At 35.8% G+C, this 19,165-nt stretch overlaps 1 protein-coding gene and 1 non-coding gene across 5 annotated transcripts in view; one reads left to right on the forward strand and one right to left on the reverse strand.

Moving 5' to 3' along the window:
• Positions 1-19,165, reverse strand: part of ARHGAP32 (Rho GTPase activating protein 32) — a 317,966-nt gene that overhangs the window by 239,991 nt on the left and 58,810 nt on the right. The window lies entirely within an intron of this gene.
• On the forward strand, positions 2,850-2,954 carry LOC129009085 (U6 spliceosomal RNA). The gene has a single exon (XR_008492630.1). It is a non-coding gene; the product is annotated as a U6 spliceosomal RNA (small nuclear RNA).

Below are 19,165 nucleotides of genomic sequence, written 5' to 3' on the forward strand. Positions count from 1 at the left end.
TGCCCAAGACCATGGGAACCAACCTCTTGCGTCAGTGTGACCAGGGTGTGAGACACAGCGTCAAAGGAGATCATTTTGGAGCTTTAAGATTTGACTGCCCCACTGGATTTTGGACTTACATGGGCACTGTAGCCCCTTTGTTTTGGCCAATTTCTCCCATTTGGAATAGCTATATTTACCCAATGCCTGTACCCCCATTGTATCTAGGAGGTAACTAACTTTCTTTTGATTTTACAGGCTCATAGGCAGAAGGGACTTGCCTCATCTCAAATGAGACTTTGGACTCTGGACTTCTGAGTTAATGATGAAATGAGTTAAGACATTGGGGGACGCTGGGAAGGCATGACTGGTTTGAAATGTAAGGAACGAGATGTGGGGGGGCCAGGGGCAGAATGATATGGTTTGGCTGTGTCCTCACCCAAATCTCATCTTGTATTGTAACTCTCACAGTTCCCACGTGTTGTGGGAGGGACCCGGTGGGTGATAACTGAATCATGGGGGTGGTTTCCCCCATACTTTTCTCATGGTAGTAAATAAGTCTCAAAAGATCTGATGGTTTTACAAGGGGAAACCACTTTCACTTGGTTCTCCTTCTTTCTCTTGTCTCCTGCCACGTAAGACATACCTTTCATCTTCCACCAAGATTGTGAGGCCTCCCCAGCCACATGGAACTGTGAGTCCATTAAACCTCTTTTTCTTTATAAATTACCCAGTCTCAGGTATGTCTTTATCAGCAGCATGAAAACGGACTAATACAACAAGCAACTTAAATTGAGTCTCAGTTTGGTAATCTCTAAAATAGAGAAAATAATACCCTTATGATGTTAATGTATAAAACAGAAACAACGCATATAATGAAACTATAGTAGTACACAGTACAAAGTCCTCAATAAATTATAGCCATTGTCATCATTATCATCCCTGAACCATAAAATGTTTTCATTACTGTGATTATAGAAAAATTGAAAAAAAATCTTAATCTGTAAATCTCTGGCTTTTAAAAAATATAATCACTCTGTAATTTTTATTATTATTTAAAAGAGAGTACTAATCTAAAAAATAAGAAACAAGTCCCTATTAAGCCAGTAAGTTATTTTCTAATTATCTGAATTCCTTCCATGAATGTGAAGTATGGCAAATTAATAATTACAACAGAAACTCACATTCCTCCTTCACCACATTAATACAAGTATTACAAGGTAAGAACATATAAAATCAGATCATAAGACAATTCTACATGTCATTTCCAGTGTTCTTAATAAGTGATAATAAGTGGAAATTTCATAACTGTATGAATAAGAACTCTCAAAATTCAACAGACATGGTCTTCTGTTTTTGAGTCCTGTATCTTTCACTGCAATAAGCAAAGATTATAAGTATACTTTCTGGTATTCAAGTTTGAAAAGTATGTAATGTTTATTAATGTAGAAAATTGCTTCCAACAAATATATAATCTCAGCCTGTGCTTTCACTGGATCACTAACCTTTCATTATTATACATTCTATAATCATCACCTCATGTAAATATTGTAGAAAAATACTCTAACAGTATACCTAACTAGACCCCCCCCAGACAATTTTTAACCACTGTTCTAGAGCCTGATATCAGTAACCAAAAAAAAAATCAGAAAACCCTACAGAGTATGATTCTACTATTTATATCTACAGATACATCAAAACTACTGTATATAATTGTTAAATAAAATCTAAGGCCAGTGATGATTTTTCTAGGAAAAGTAAACAGCCACTAAAATACAACATTTACATGTAGTGGTTAAATGAAAACAAAAAAAACAAAAACACAGCCAGGTGCAGTGGCTCACACCTGTAATTCCAGTATTTTGGGAGGCCAAGGCAGGAAGATCCCTTGAGGCCAGGAGTTGAAAACCAACCAGGGCAACAGAGTGAGACTCCATCTCTATAAAAAAAAATTAAAAATTAGCCAAGCATTGTGATGCACATCTGTAGACCCAGCTACTCAGGAAGCTGAAGTGGGAGGATCGCTTGAGCACAGGAGTTCAAGGCTACAGTGAGCTACAATCACGCCACTGCACTCCAGCCTGGGCAACAGAGCAAGAGCCTGTCTCTGTCTGTCTGTCTGTGTGTGTGTGTCTCTCTCTCTCTATTATTCACTGTTTAACTTTTTAGTTTTAAGAAGTTAACAGCATGAGTTAAAAGATCCACTCTACAGTTTCTTCTCTTGAGTAGGTGGATGCTGTTTTTCTACCCTGTATACCACAAAAGTCAATGAAAATGTTTATTAAATAAATACATAGGATTGAACGACTGAAAAATCTAGGTCCCAGGAATAGGAAATATAAGTTCAAAAATAAATGAAGGCAGTGTGCATAAAGAAGGCAATATTCTTATACTGACCAAGATAAATCAAAAATAGGGAGAATATGAAAAAAACCAAAGACAAGAAGTAAAATCATGTATGTGATATAAAGAAAACTTAAACAGATTCTTTTCATATCAAGATCTCACAATCATGAAATAAATTTATATATCAGGAATTAAGTCAATTTCCCTTCTAAATGTTTCCCATCCTAACCTATGAAGAACCAAAATCAATGGTATTTAAACCACATTAATAAAAAGATACAATAACCACAATATCTACAAGTACAAGGATTGCACCAACCCAATATTTACTGTTGAATTCATATGCCACATCACTTTGTCTCATTGCTTCCTTTCTCAAAAAGGTCACAAAAGCCAACTCAGAAATACTTTGTTCTAACACTAAAGAGCTCAAGGTGCTCTTGTGCAAGGGGGGGGAAATTAAAAAAAAAAAAAAGAAAAACACACTACCAGCGTAGCAGATTCCACTGAATGAAATCAAAGCAGTGCTTGCTTCAGCAGCACATATACTAAAATTGGAACAATACAGAGATTAGCATGGCCCCTGCGCAAGGATGAAATTCAAGTAATCAGAGGCTAGAGAGAACAATTCATACACCTACCTAGCTATGGGCACATGGAACAAGCAAGTTGTATCAACTTCAGAATTCCACTGGCAGACTCAACAAATAACAAAAACGCTTTATCAGATATATCCGAATCTAGTGATCTTAGGAAATCCCTCTCACTGGCTAAGCAACCATCTTATCAGTCTAAGTGACGACCCGTTTTTGCCTTCAATCTACAGATAAAGTAAATCAAAACTATTGCATATATTGGTTAAATAAAATCTGAGGCAAGTGATAATTTTTCTAGCAACTTATTCAACATGTACAAGTAATAAACAAAAACAAAAAACAAAAACACCAGTAAAGTAATACATGAATAAAACTTATCAGAATCAGTCATCTTTTTAAATGAACACTGGATATTAAACAAGTATCTCTCTCTGAAAAGGAATCTATAGGACTGAAAGAAGAAAATAGGCTACAGTTAATTAAGGTAAAAGTATAGTGTTGAAAATTAGGGACTGATTTAGTAAAAGATCTTGTAAAGCTAATGAAGGTTGAGAATTCTTAAACATAATGTTGAGCCAGGTGTGGTGGTTTACCCTGCAATCCCAGCACTTTGAGAGGCTGAGGCGGGAGAATCCCTTAAGGCCAGGAGTTTAAGACCAGGTTGAACAAAGCCCTGTCTCTACAAAAAAAAAAAAGAAGAAGAAGAAAAATTAGCTGAGCATGGTGGTGCACACCTGTAATCTCAGCTACTCAGGAGGCTGAGGTGAGAGGCTTGTTTGAGCCCAGGAGTTCTAGGCTGTGGTGAGCTGTGATTGTGCCACTGCACACCAGCCCGGTCGACAGAGTGAGACCCCCATCTAAAAAAAAATTGCATATATATAAAATTGCATATATAATTATGTATAATTTTATACATATATAAATTACACATATAAAAGTACATATATACATGTATATATGTATATTTATAATATACAAAATATATAATTACATATAATTTATAAAAATAAAATATATAATGTTGAATTAAAGGAAATAATATTTCCTGAGTTAAAATTTTGATTGAATATGCTATAGTCCATGAGACATAGAAGGCATCAGCTATATTACATATTTTAGGACCTTAGAAAATTGTGGTCTTATCATACATATAAACTGTTCACATATAAAAACTATATATAACCATACTCCTGCTAACCACTGTAACTGGACTTCTTAATGTTAATGATACTGCAAATAAAAACTCTAAATATAAATTCAATGAATAATCAGGGGAGAAAGCAAATGGCCTAAGTAGACTTCCCCTCAGTGAAAAGTCTGGGGAAAGGTCAAGAAGAGACTAGGATGAAATCAATAGGGGTAAGGCTATGCAAAAAGAAAAGAAAAAAAAAGGTTGTACTAAGTTTTCATGCTTGAAAAGCTCAAGGTATTGCACAAATTCAGTAGAGTTTCTCCCACGAAACTAGTTGAAGAAATATAAATAAATCCAATGTTTTCAATCTACCGTTTACTTACTGGTATCCTTACCTGTATAGTTCACTCTGCTTTGAAGTGGGTTTGAGACTGAAGTAATTTTAGCAACTTGCTACTTATCTTATTCTGACTGCTCCTCTGCTATTTCTCAGAGAGAGTTGTAAGAGTAAAAATGAGAATCAACAATGACTAGTTACTTAAAGTACTAGAGACCATTCAACTACTTACAAAATTACAAGCATTTTTCTCAAATCACAAACATCCTATCCTCAAGTAACAGAAGCTAAATGCTATACTTTTAAACATTAATTTGAGGTATCTTACTCTGATTTAAAGTAAGTGTACTACTATTCTGGTATCAGTAATTCTTCAATTTTCCTAGTAAGGAGAATTAAGTTCCTGCCTGCTCATTTATTTCTGGAAACACAGAAGCATTTTTCCCATTATCCTTTGTTACTGAAATTTGTTCTGATAAGTTTTATCCACTGCAAAAATAAATAAAGTGAATCATTTGAAGAATAAAATATAATAGGGAAGTAAAAAGAAGTTTAATATATGTAGCTCTTTAAAAGATACACAGATTTATGTTTAAATTTGAATGATGCATAAATTAGGAATTTAATATCTGTCTACTTCTTCTGATTTTGCTAGAACCAGACATCAATATTATCATCTCTGGGGCTTTTTATGTTATATTTTCAAAATGAACAATGAATACAAAGTACATTTTCTGATGTCTCAAACATTACTTGAAAAATAATAAGGCTGTTTTTAGGTGTCAACTGAGAATTTTCAAGTTACATCACTGTTCTAACTTTGCTTACTGATATGCAATTCATTAAGTTACTGTTTCACTATTACAGGTACTATTCAAGTTACAAGATACAAAGCAATTGGAAACAACAGTATTATCCTTGAGTATCCATGGTTTCCATTTAGAAATAATGCTGGATTTTTAAATTTAAGAAATCTGGGCTCAGACAATTCAAATTCCTTCTGTGTCACTTATTACCTATGTGAACTTGCACAATTTACCGAAAATCTCTGAAGATCAATTTCCTCTTCTGAGCAGAATAATCATACCCAGTAATATTGTTGAAGTAATCAGATGAAACAGGATAAAGTCCTATATAGATGTTCAAAAAATGGAAGGTATAATATAACAATAAAAGAAAAGTACTTGGTGAATCTAGGTTTGGATCTACTAAAATGTTTAACTCTTCTGGAAAAGCAAACAAAATTCTCATTTATTTAACTTACTACTTTAGTTTTTCAATATATATGCTAGATACTATGATGCTATCCTTCAAAGCAATTACCACACTCCTAAACACTTAGTATGTACTCAAATATCATTTAATTTAAATATTTTAACTTTTTTATTATGGAAAATTTCAACCATACACAAAAGTATAGATAATAGAATAAGGAACCAACAGGTATCTATTACTCAGCTTTAACAATTAACAATGGCAAATCTCATCTCTACTCCCCACCCCCATCTGACTGGATTATATGTAAGCAAATCCTAGATATCATATCATTTCATCCGTAAATAATTCAGCATGTATCTCTAAAATATAGTATTTTTAAATAAAAATATTATCTTACCTTAGGAATCCACTAATCACTCAATTACCACAAATATCCACTCAAGGTAAACTTTTCCAACTGCCTTGAACCTTCTTTTTAATTAATTTATTTACTGAAACATGGTCTCACTCTGTCATCCAGGCTGGAGTGCAGCAATATGGTCGTAACTCACTGCAGCATCAACCTCGTGGGCTTAACGGATCCTTCTGCCTCAGCCTACCGAGTAGCTAGGACTACAGGCCTGTGCCACCATGCCTGGCTAATTTTTAAATATTTTGTAGACATAAAGTCTTGCTATGTTGACCAGGCTGGTCTCAAACTCCTGGTCTCAAGGGATCCTCCTTGCCTGGGTCTCCTAATCTGCTAGGATTACAGACAAAGGCTGCCACGCCCAGCCATTGTTTTTTTTCTTTTTTTAAATAGCTCATTCATTTGAATCAGAAAGTCCACACATAATATTTTGGTAAATAAGTCTCTTAAGTCTCTTTAAAGTTTCCCCTTCCTCCATTTTTTATTATCATATATGGTTGAAGAAACCAGGTTCAGTATATTCTCTGACAGTCTTTATCTTGCTGATTATGTCCCAGTAGTGTTGTTCTATGGGTTCCTCTAGCTCTTGTATTTCCTGTAAGTCATTCATTCTTTTTTTTTTATGAATATACTTTAAGTTCTGGGGTACATGTGCAGAACGTGTAGGTTTGTAACATAGGTATACACGTGCCATGGTGGTTTGCTGCACCCATCAACCTGTCATCTACAATAGGTATTTCTCCTAATGCTATTCCTCCCATAGCCCCTCATCCCAACAGGCCCTGGTGTGTGATGTTCCCCTCCCTGTGTCCATGTATTCTCACTGTACAACTCCCACTTATGAGTGAGAACATGCAGTGTTTGGTTTTCTGTTCCTGTGCTAGTTTGCTGAGAATGATGGTTTCCAGCATCATCCATGTCCCTGCAAAGGACATGAACTCATCCTTTTTTATGGCTGCATAGTATTCCATGGTGTATATGTGCCACATTTTCTTAATCCAGTCTATCATTGATGAGCATTTGGGATGGTTCCAAGTCTTTGCTATTGTGAACAGTGTTGCAATAAACATACGTGTGTGCATGTGATTTATAATCCTCTGGGTATATACCCAATAATGGGATCACTGGGTCAGATGGTATTTCTGGTTCTAGATCCTTGAGGAATCGTCACACCGTCTTCCACAATGGTTGAACTAAATTACACACCCACCAACAGTGTAAAAGTGTTCCTATTTCTCCACATCCTCTCCAGCATCTGTTGTTTCCTGACTTTTTAATGATCGCCATTCTAACTAGCATGAGATGGTATCTCACTGTGGTTTTGATTTGCATTTCTCTAATGACCAGTGATGATGAGCTTTTTTTCATGTTTGTTGGCTGCATAAATGTCTTCTTTTGAGAAGTGTCTGTTCATATCCTTTGGCCACTTTTTTATGGGTTTGTTTTTTTTTCTTGTAAATTTGTTTATAGATTCTAGATGTTAGCCCTTTGTCAGATGGATGCATTGCAAAAATTTTCCCCCATTCTATAGGTTGCCTCTTCACTCTAGCTTTACTGAATGGGTTACCCTGATGTTTTCTGCCATTTCTACAAGCCTTCTAAAATAAATATTAATCAAAGGAACAACAAAAATGATAAAATAATAGAAAGTACAAAGAAAAAAACAACCAATGGGCCAGAAATAATCTGTTCTTGCAACATCTTAAGAATGTATAAATGGGGCAGCTATCCAAGGCATGGCACATTTAGAGGTTTCGAATGTTTCTCTTGTAACCAAAATGGGCTCTTTTGTCCTCTCCCGCCGTCTACGATATTTCTATGTCCTCCCACACAATCCACTAAGAAGAAGGGCATTAGCTGCACACAAGTGAACAACCTATAACTATTACTAAGATTCCACCTAGTATGTTTGCCACTCTGATTCATTCCTACCGTTTTAAAATAATAATATAAAAGCTATGTGAACTTCGAAATATCCCTAAAGTAGAGGACAGAAACATTACAAGCACTCCTATTTGGTCAGGAAAGAGGAAACAACTTATCTTAGAATGAATTCATCAGTTTCATAAAATGCAGGAACATCCCATTCTACTCTATTAAACTTCATTCTCCAACTCTAGAGATCAAAAAAAGATTTAACTGTAACAGGCTGCACACCTGAGAAAACAGATTCATGAGATGATAGTAATGCAGAGAAACAGACATTAATAAACCTTGCTGAGGCTGGGCGTCCAGCATGTTAGTTCCAAGTAACGTAGTTTTGTCAAGGAGAACTAGATCTCCTCCCACCGACTACCCAACAAGAAAACATACTATTTGGCCAGTGTACCAGAACCTTCAGATCAAAGAATAGTTAAGACAGTAACAGATTCTGAAAGTATCAAATATATCCACAAATTAAGGAGGAGTTCTTAAGTAAACAAATGTACTGCTTCTTTGGGTACCTTCAAACAACCGGACAGTGATGACCATCCATTCTGTCATTTTCTTTTCTTTTTTTTTTTTTTTTTGAGATGGAGTCTTGCTCTTGTTGCCCAGGCTGGAATGCAGTGGAACATAAAATACAAAATACATACCAGCATAATAAAAATACCACCTTAAACTAGTATTGCAGTTTACTATTTTCAAAGCAATCTGACATACTGCAAAGAAAATAACAAGTGGCAAAAAAGAGTGGAAATTTTCCATCTAAAATAGAAACTTTAGAGTTCTAAACTTTCCAAAGAACAGAAAGTATTCAGAATTGAATTCACTATAATCCTTCAATAACTATATAGTCTAACATTAAAAAGCTTTATAATAAAAATAGTTGTAACACATTCCAAGAAATGAGTATGCCACAAGAAAGAATGGTAATTTAAACAGCATTGTTTTCCAAGGAAAAACTCTTAAGACTGTTTCTTCAAAAGAATGGCTTTAGAAGAGAGATTCTCAACATTTTTTCTCTGCCCCAAAACAGTTCAAGGACACACACTATCTCATTAGTAACAATGACTCATAACCTATTTAGAGATTTATTTTGATAAACAATTTTAAAAGCAAATTATCTTTGAGAGTGTCAAGCTGGTTGAGCATTCAAACCTTAAGGTGAAAATTATTTTAATTAGAACTTAATTTAGTTGAAATCTGCAGCACAAAAGAAGTTAAAGAGAGGCAAGAGAGGAAAGGGGCTGGATGGCACGGAGTCTCTGGTCAGCTAAGGGCAATAAGAGAGGAAGATGGACAAAGAAGAAAAAAATGAAGCAGGATTCTAAATACAAATAGACAGCACTAAGGATTTGTCTAGGCACCTGGAAGGGTACCTTTACTGCACACGCCTTGACAGGAGCTGAATTCTTATGTCAGAAATGGCTTGGAAGACTGCAAACGGAAAACACCCACTGGGCAAAGCCATCATTTTTCTCAAAACTGAAACACTGGTTCTATTTCTGGTTTATAAATTTTGCAAAAAAAAAAAAAATTCTAAAAAGTTCTGAAAAATGTAATACATGATGGCAAAGAAAAGTAAAAAAGATTTTTCTTCTCTAACTCTTAAAAGCATAAAACTGAAGATCATAAAATCAATTCAGTGTATGAATATGTTTTATCAAATATAATAGAACACGAAGGATACCACTTAAAAGCTGAAAAGTTTTGTATGTAACGCTAAAAATTCACAGATGAAATAGACATAAATCATAACCAGAATGTCGGGGGATATCAGTAAGGGTACCAATATGCTTCCTCAAAATATTCTTGAAATAACACCAAGGTGACAGAATGCTCAAGCGCATGAACTCTGGTTGTGAATCAATTTGGGGGTAATTCTTATGCTGTTATTCACAATTTTGTTAGGCTACCATCTCTGAAATTAGGAACATTTGTCTAAGAGCTGATGCAGATGTCTATGACAATAAAAAAGAATTAGGTCAATGGCTACGACTGCTGAAAAGAATGAGGAGCCACAGAAGCATTCATTGTCAGAAGACAAACACTTTAAACTACTATTAGCATTTACCGGGATTTCATACATTTGAATATTTTCAAAGGGAGAAGAAACCTTAAAAACAGTCTATTCTGAAGTCAGCTAAGAAACTAAACTCTAGAAATTCATATTTGTTTCTTCTACCTTACAACTGTATGGGAAATTTTCCCACTGTATTTCGTTTTAATTCTGATAACCACAAGAACCTAGCGATGTGATAAAAGAAACAACACTGTCCTTGTATTACAGCTGAGAAAACTGAAGCATGCCCAAGGTCACACAATTTACAAGTGGTATTGGCCTTTTTGTTTACCTTTGAACAAACATTTTAAATGTCTCCTCCTCTGAGAAATTTTCAAATTATTACCCAGTCCAAAGCATTCTCCTTTCTGCTTTCCCACAATGCTTTCAAAAATACCGCTCTCAAACACTTCCAAAAATACAAGAGAAACAGGCAATAAGACATTAAGCGATCTGCACAAGGACGTACTGGTGGAGCTTTGAGTCTGACTCCAGAGATTATGCAATTAACCACTAAACTATTCCCCGAAATGATCACTAACCAAGTATGATCTTTTCTGCTATAACTCCTTTGCATAAAGTGAATTAGTTCATATAAGCTTAGTAAATAGGGGTATGATGTCAATATAACTCACATTATATATAACTATTTTCCCACACTTTTTGGCCGTGTATGTCCAGCTTAACACGAAGTTCACTGACACAAGCCAATGCAGCGAACTGCACGGGACTGCTGCACTGTTCATGGCACTCATTCATGCCACTCTGTTGCTACTTCAATTTGGTCACTTCCTATGTCCTGGTAGGGCTTTTTGCATAGCACCTCCTCATTTTTTGTGTACTCTGTCTTAATCTCGGCAGTCTATCAGCCTCAAACCTTCAATGCATCCCTTTCCATCAGTGACCACCACCTTTAAAGATAAAATCCTATATTTACTGTAATATTTCTTTACTTATTAGGACTCTGACATGTCTTTTAACTAACTGTTTTTAACTAACTGTTTTACTAGACTGCTATTGCTTTTATTGGTGACCTGGATATAATGCTGTATAGATTTTGAGTGATTTGTGCAACTCCATTTTTCCCAGACCTTTAATTTTTAGTATATGATGGTTACAACCACAAGATTTCTCAGAAATGTATCTCAATTATAGCAAAAACAATTGTATAAAAATGTTTTCGAACCAATATCAATATTTACCATATATTTATTCCTTTATAGCCAGTCAGATCTTTCAAGTTTTTCTGTAGAATAAAATTGCTTCCATCAAAAATGCTGGGCATCTAACACAACAGAACAGTTATTCATTCCCTACACTTTTCAGTGCCTTCTATGCAAGCCGAAAGTCAGGAGTTCCTTAGAAGGTTAGAAGAGAAATGCATAAACATGCTATGACTGGCTCCTAAACTTGACCAGGCAACACCCACCCACTTGTGTAACTTAAAAAAAATACAGGTTCCCCCGCCCTCACACAGACCTCCTGGATTTCCAGAGACTGATTCTAGAATCTGCATTTGGAAACTTCCACAGTTGATTGTGTTTAATGATCAGGCATTTACATAAGAAAGAAAAAAGCATAAAAATTAAGCCCCAAAAATATGCTTTTACTTCCTACAATGATAAATAATTCAAGTGAAAGAAATATCATTCCTAAATGTAAAGTACTAAAATTGGCCAGGTATGGTGGCTCACACCTGTAATCCCAGCACTTTGGGAGGACGAGGTGGGAAGATCACTTGAGTCCAGGAGTTCAAGACCAGCCTAGGCAACATAGTGAGACTCAGTCTCCACAAAAAATATAAAAATTAGGCAGGCATGCCTGGTGCATGCCTGCAGTCCCAGCTACTTGGGTGACTGAGGTGGAAGGATTGCTTGAGCCTGGAAGGTCAAAGCTGCAGTGAGCTATGATCACACCACTGCACTCCAGCCTGGGTGACAGAGCAAGACCCTGTCTCAAAACATGAAAAAAGAAAATAAAAGTACTGAAATCATATAAATGCCCATTTTTAATCATGTATCTCAGAATGATCAATTCAAATATGGAAGGTCTGTTCATTAGCCATATATGATTAATAAGAGGCTTGAATGAGTAGAAATAAAAATGTAACTATCAAGTGTATTTTCCAACTAGTTGCCTAATATGAAAATAAGGCTCTCATTGTGGGAAACAAGCAAAAATATTGGTGTTTGTGATATATGCACATGCAGAAGTTTTATTTCAGCTCTGTCAATCTGAAAGATGGCAAGTCACAATCATCTTTTGACTTTTTTATTCTGGAATTCTTCAGTCTGCTGGAGCAAATTATTCTCATTTAAGCTGTACCAATATCACTATACTAACTATACTGCTTAATTTACCTCAACATAATTTATATTTTTCCCAGTAATATTTCCTAAATACTTAAATGAATCTACCACAGTTGGCAGAATGTTATTGCTCCAATAGTACAGTCTAGTACAAATGTTTCAGATGGCAATTAGAGCAAGTTACACTACATAAATGAAATGGTCTGCAAAACTTCATAACTTGTTGTGTACTTAAATATTTGTGATCCAATTTGATCTTTAAACATTGTATGCGTGTATCAAAATATCACATGTACCCCATAAACATGTACAACTATTATGTATCCAAAATAAGTTTTTTTAAAAATTGTGATCCAGAATTCTTACAAGACAACAAAATTTTAATTTAGGTGCAAAAAAAAAAAAAAAGCTCAATTTTCATATAAATAAACAAACCTTATTTGGGCTACCAAACATGATTAATTTGAGTCTCAAATTATATGTATATCTGGCCTTTGCCTTGTTGTCCCAAGAATATATATATTTTATTATTCTCCAAACCACAAAAACTTATCTTTCATAATATTATATTTCAAATAAAATACAGTATAAGACCTATGCATTTCCATTTGTCTAGCCTCATACATTTGTATTCACTTCATAGTTCCGCTATCTGAAATTTAAATGATATAAACTAAGATACAGGGTAATCAAGAGATGTCCCCAAGTCACTAACAGGCTGCAGTGTTCAATGAAACTCACTTTTCACCGAAAATGGACAAAATCACTGCTTCCTGAGTTAAACCAGAAAAATACTCAGGAGGTATTTTAACTGACACAAAGAACGTAGCTTGCCACCTATAGTAGCTATATTTTAATCTTCCATTTGTCAGAACTACTTGCCAAAGGCAACTGACAGCCGGTAATAATATAATGAGATTCCCTGCAACTGGCAGCAGGTGCGTAACAGTAATGGAGAAAAGTCACTGATACATGAGTCCAAGATGTCATCACAGTACCCTTATAAGGTACTGCAGGACATGTTAAAAATAGTGTGGCCAATCTCAATTACAGTAAATGAATGCTATATTATTAATATTATATAATATTAAATGTTAGTAACATTTAATGTAATGTAAATAGACAAAACTGAAAATGTCAGCTTCCCTTATCTTGAATTTTGATGTAGATAACATTTTTAATAGTGCAACATTTTCATAATGCTACATAAGCCATTTTAAAACACTTCAAATAGATACAGTGCTCTGTGAGAGCCAAGATGACAAATCAGACGCAGACACTACAGGGACAATAAACTGAGGCGTTAAAGAGGTCAGGAAGAGACACGAAAGGAGAATAAATAGTTTTGTAGGGCGAAAAGTCAGTGTTTTAAATAATTTTTAATAAAAATTATAAAAAATCCTGCAGGTAAGAATGTTTGTTTTGTTTTCTTATACCTCAAGTAGTAATTTTTAAAAGAGAATTGCAGACCTTTCGGAAAACCCGTAACTCCAGTCTAACCATGAGAAAAAAAAAAAATCAGACAAACCAAGACTGGGGGACATTCTACACAATAACTGACCAGTAGTCAAAATCGTAAAGTTCATCAAAATCAAGGAAAGTCTGAGAAACTGTCACAACAAAAAGAAGCCCATGGAGAAACGATGATTCAAGGTAATGGCATCCCAGATGAAATCCTGGAATAGAAGAAAAAAGTACAAAGAAACTAAAGAATTTCAAATGAAGTATAGACTTCAGTTAACAATAATATATCCATATTGGTTCATTACGTGTGATGAACATACCACACTAATGTAAGATGTTAACAGTAGGGGAAATTGGATATGAGGTCAATGAGAAGTCTCTGTTCTATATCTGCAACTCTTCCATAAATCTAAAATTATTCTAAAACAAAAATGTTTTTTTAATTGCTATTTTAAGTGACAGAAAACATAACTAGAACTGGCTTGAATGAAAATAAATTTATTGATTCATATAACAGAAACTATCTAAGGGGTGGTCTCACTTTAAGCACAGAGAGATTGAGGGGGTTCAAAGGGCTTCCAGGAAGGTGTCTCTCCTTTGTTGCCTTCACTCTGCTCTCCAGAGGTGGACTACAGTCTTAGGTTCCTTGTAGAGATAATTTTGCCACAACATTCGCTTTGAAGATGCAAACTTGTTTCCAATTGATTGATATATGAGGGAACAATGTGAACACAGCATGAATTCAGCATTTGCTTACACGTGACTTCATCTGACAAGAGCACTAGGTACGGTCAGCAAACTTTTTCTGTAAAGGGCCAGATGTTTAGGCTTTGTGGACCACATGGTCTCTGTCACAGCTGCTCAACTCCACCTTCGTAGAAGGAGAGCAGCCACAGACAATAGCAAATGAATGGGCATGGCTGTTTTTCAATAAAACTTTATTGACCAAAACAAGCAGGACAGTTTGTCCATCCCTAAACCAAGTGAATTAAGAAAACTGCATGCAGCTGACCCCAGCCGCTTAGGAACACTCAGAATGGATATACCTCAGAGGACAATGAGCCACATCCTCTACTCAGGTGTTAACAACTTTCTCTCCTCTTTCTGAGCAGCCTCCTTCCATCACTTCACAATAACTCACATGCTGCTATTCTTACAACCACAGGGTGACCACAACCCCCAGCCCTCATCTCTCTTTAATTTTACCCTTTCTTAAACGTAGGGTTAAGGTTTCCTTATGATTTGGTTAGGATTAGGGTTTTGGTGCCTCAGTTTAGCAATAACAGTTCCTTTCCTCATAAGGTAATTGTGAGAACTAAATGAGTTCATGTATGTGCTAGAACACATCCTAGCACTCAGGGCATTCTATATGTATTAATTTCTGCTTTGATCATGGTATTAGTTTCCAATTGCTATTGTAAAAAGTCACTCCAAATTCAATGGCTTAAAACAACAGAAATGTATTATCTTACAATTCTGAAGGTCAGAAGTCCAAAATCAATCTCAGTGGGCTAACATCAAGGTTTCAGCAGGGCTGGTTCCTTCTGGAGAGGGGAGGAGAGGGGAGAATCTATTTCCTTGCCTTTTTCAGTTTCTAAAGGCCATTTACATTCCTTGGCTCATGACCCCTTCCTCACATCACTCCAACTTCTTGCTTCTGTAATTACATCTACTACTCAGCCTGACTCTCCTGTCTCTGAGAATCCCTGTGATTACCTTGGGCTCACCCAGATAATCCAGGATAATCTCCCTATCTCAAAATCATTAGCTTAATCACATCTGCAAAGTCCCTTTTGCCATGTGTGGCAAACTGATATGGCTCCCAAAAATACCTCCATGTCCTAATCCCTAGAAGTTATAAATGCTACCTTATTTGAAAAAAGAGTCTTTACAGACTTGAATAAATGAAGAATTTTGAGATGAGAAGATAATCCTGGATTATGCAGGCAGTCTCTAAATGCTTGTTAGAGAGAGGCAGAGGGGGTCTGGACACAGAGGAGAAAAGAGTGATGTGAAAACAGAGGCAGAAATTGGAATGACAGGAATGTCAGCAGCTACCAGAAACAAGAAAAGGCAAGGAAAGAATTATCACCTAGAGCCTCTGGAGCGAGGACAACCCTGCCCACACCTTATTTCAGACTTCTGGTCTCCAAAACCAGGAGAATAAGTTCCTACTCTTATAGCCACCAAGTCTGTGGTAATTTGTTGCAGCAGCAACAAACACACCATGCAGAGTAACTAACATAGAGGTTCTAGGGATTCGGATGTGGACATATTTGACAGGCCACTATTCAGACTACCAGTCTTTATTCAAATCCTCCTCTGTTCTCTTTGAATAATATATTTTGGTATTCTTTTTCTCTCTCCTTGAGTTATATGGGTAATTCATTTATTCTAATTATTTATTTATATGTATATTTAAGGCCGGGGGCAGTGGCTCACTCCTGTAATCCCAGCACTTTGGGAGGCCCAGGCAGGTGTATTACTTGAGGTCAGGAGTTCAAGACCAGCCTGGTGAAATCCTGACCTTACTAAAAATACAAAAATTAGCCCAGCATGGTGGCTGGCGCCTGTAATCCCAGCTACTCGGGAGTGAGGCAGGAAAACTGCTTGAACCCGGGAGGCAGAGGCTGCAGTGAGCCAAGATTGCACCACTGCACTCCAGCCTAGGCGACAGAGCAAGACTGTCTCAAAAAAAAAAAAAAAAAAAAAAAAAAAAAACTTTCAAGTTTTAGCTGAGTCCCCATAGGTTCTAATATATTTTATCATCATTTTCTACAATTTTTAAATTTCTTCTTTAACTCAAAAATTTATTAAAAGAGTTTTAATTGCCCAGTGATAGTGATTTGTTTTTATAAGTTTTTTTTCTAAAATTATTAATTTCTACTTTTATTCCACCTCAACTATTTCTATTTTGGGAAATTTACTGAAGTTTTTTTTTTTAAATGGCCTAAACAGTTTTTGTAATGTTCCAAGAGAATTTGAAAATAAGGTGTGCTCTGTTTATTGAGCATAAAGTTAAATATATTTTAACTAAATATACCTCATATTAATCAGGTTTTTCTAAATCTTTACTTAATTTTTGGCTACTGCTTTGTCCAATATTTTATTTCTCCTTATTTTCTGTAGTTTTGACTTTGTTTGTTAATGCTATGTTATTTGGAGCATAAATAACCAGTGTGCACTCTTTATTATTGTAAACCTCCTTCTTTGCCTCTTTAAATCTTTTCTGCTCTAAATTCAACCCTGTGTGATATCAAAACCTGTACTTCCCCCTTTCTTGTTAGCTATTGTTATAAGTAATCCAGAAACCTGTCGTCTGTGCTCTGAAAACGAAGCTGCCACCAAAGTAACACAAACCATATATAAGGTTAATGAAGAAACTGATACACAACAGTAGTACAAGATAGGTCACCCTGGGGCCATGTCATGCCAAGGGGTATGCCTTGCCAAAATCTAACACTGCCTAAGTGGTAGGGAAGGTGTTAAATCCCAGGCAGTATTTATTTTTTAAAAGTTCAGTATAAAAGATATCTGTCTTCTATGAGCATTTTCTAGAGCTTTTATAACAATGTATACATATACTCTGTAATTTATATATCATGAATCACAGAACTGCCTGAAACGTCTTTATACCTCCCCTAGAAAAATACACTCAAAGTAAAATGTTCAGTACTGTCTATTCTCCATTTCTGATTTCTGAAGATTTTTAATTAAGAAATGACTAAGAAAACAAGTTTTGAAATACTCCTCAAGGATTATTCTAATTTTTGCAATAAATACACCAGCCAAAGAAATAGGCATATACACATCACTGAATTCAGCTTTGTAAAATGGTTAAAAGCACTAGCATGGTAGTGAGTTCAAACCTAAGTTCAAATCCCAAACGTGGTGATTACTGTGGGACGCTGGGCAAGCTAATTAACATAGGCCTCAATTTTCTTACCTGCAAAATTGGACTAATAGGAACTAACTGAGAAGGATGCTGGGAGAATTAAGCGTGACAATGTACACAATGGACTTAACACAGTACCAACTACATAGTAAACTGCTTGTAAGCTGCTCTTGTTACTGTGCAGACTCTCAGGTAAAACATCAAAACCAACTGTGATATCTACTTTTAAAATCTGTTGACACTTAAGTCATTAGCTTTATGCAAATTCAAAACCTTTTAAATATCATTTCATGACTTTATACTGTGAAATATTAAATACGTTAAATAATATCTATTTATTATAAAGCTGATCCTGAGAACATAAGACAAACTTATCGACAGTAGCCCACTGCTAAAGAAGTGCAAACTTCCTCAAATGATAAACATGCCCTGGTCCTTCTATACTTAACATTGTTTCTTCTGTCAGTCATACGAACTGTTTATAACTCTCCACCTTTATCAAGCTGTTTCAAGTTCTTTAGAGAGATGGTTCCCTACACCTTCAATGCATTCCATCTCCCACTGCAGCTAATCACACACACACACACACACACACACACAAAGCCCCCTACACAAAATCCTACTTGTCCTAAATTAGCTCAAGTGTCATCTCCTTTAAGAACCCTTCCCTGATCTCCTCAGATATAAATTGATATTAATATAAATGGCAATGTCAGAACTATAAAAGGAGGCAGGAGAGACGAAACAGAAAAGGGACGGAATAATACATACGAAAGGAAGACAGAACGGGGGAAAGAAGCCTGAGTAAAATATTTTCCAAATGAAAGCGTCTGAGGCACTGGAGAACTTCCACCTAGTGCTGAATTTAAAAAACAACAACAACAAAACTATTCAGGATTACAATTTCTAGCCAATGAAAAAGTAAAACCTTATAGTAACGCAAGGTGGATACTGCAGGTTAGATTCTCCAGGAAGCGGACTCTGACACATTTGTCAAGTAGAATGTTAATTAGGGAGTGCGGGTGAGAAGAACATCAGTTGTAAGGAGGAGAAGAAACAGGAATTCAGCAAAGGAAGAAGTTGAACAGATGAACTTCATCGCAGACCCAATGAGAGCCATGGCCAACCCTTCAGGGAGCACTGAAGTTAGCATGGCCCTTTAGAATAGAGAAAGGGCAAGAGAGACAGCCCTTTATACCCTACGTCAACCAGCCATTGGGCCACATTGGGATGAGGTGCTGCATTCAATTAGATTTCAACCTCAGATTATGCTCTTGAGAACCTGATCGCTGACTTTTTAGAATTCTTCTCCCATTTGAGGCATTATTTCAAATAGAAATACCTTTATTTTGAAAGGTATACTTTTTTCCTATCGGGAAATAAATACAAATTTCAGTTGCAAGTACCTAGGACTATATATATGAAAATCATTTTCTCATTCTTTATCCATGCTATTGAGATAGTTGTAATTATCAGTGATAAAAATGGTTATGAA

The sequence above is a fragment of the Pongo pygmaeus genome, chromosome 9, assembly GCF_028885625.2.
Source record: "Pongo pygmaeus isolate AG05252 chromosome 9, NHGRI_mPonPyg2-v2.0_pri, whole genome shotgun sequence".
In the NCBI taxonomy this organism is placed as follows: Eukaryota; Metazoa; Chordata; class Mammalia; order Primates; family Hominidae; genus Pongo; species Pongo pygmaeus.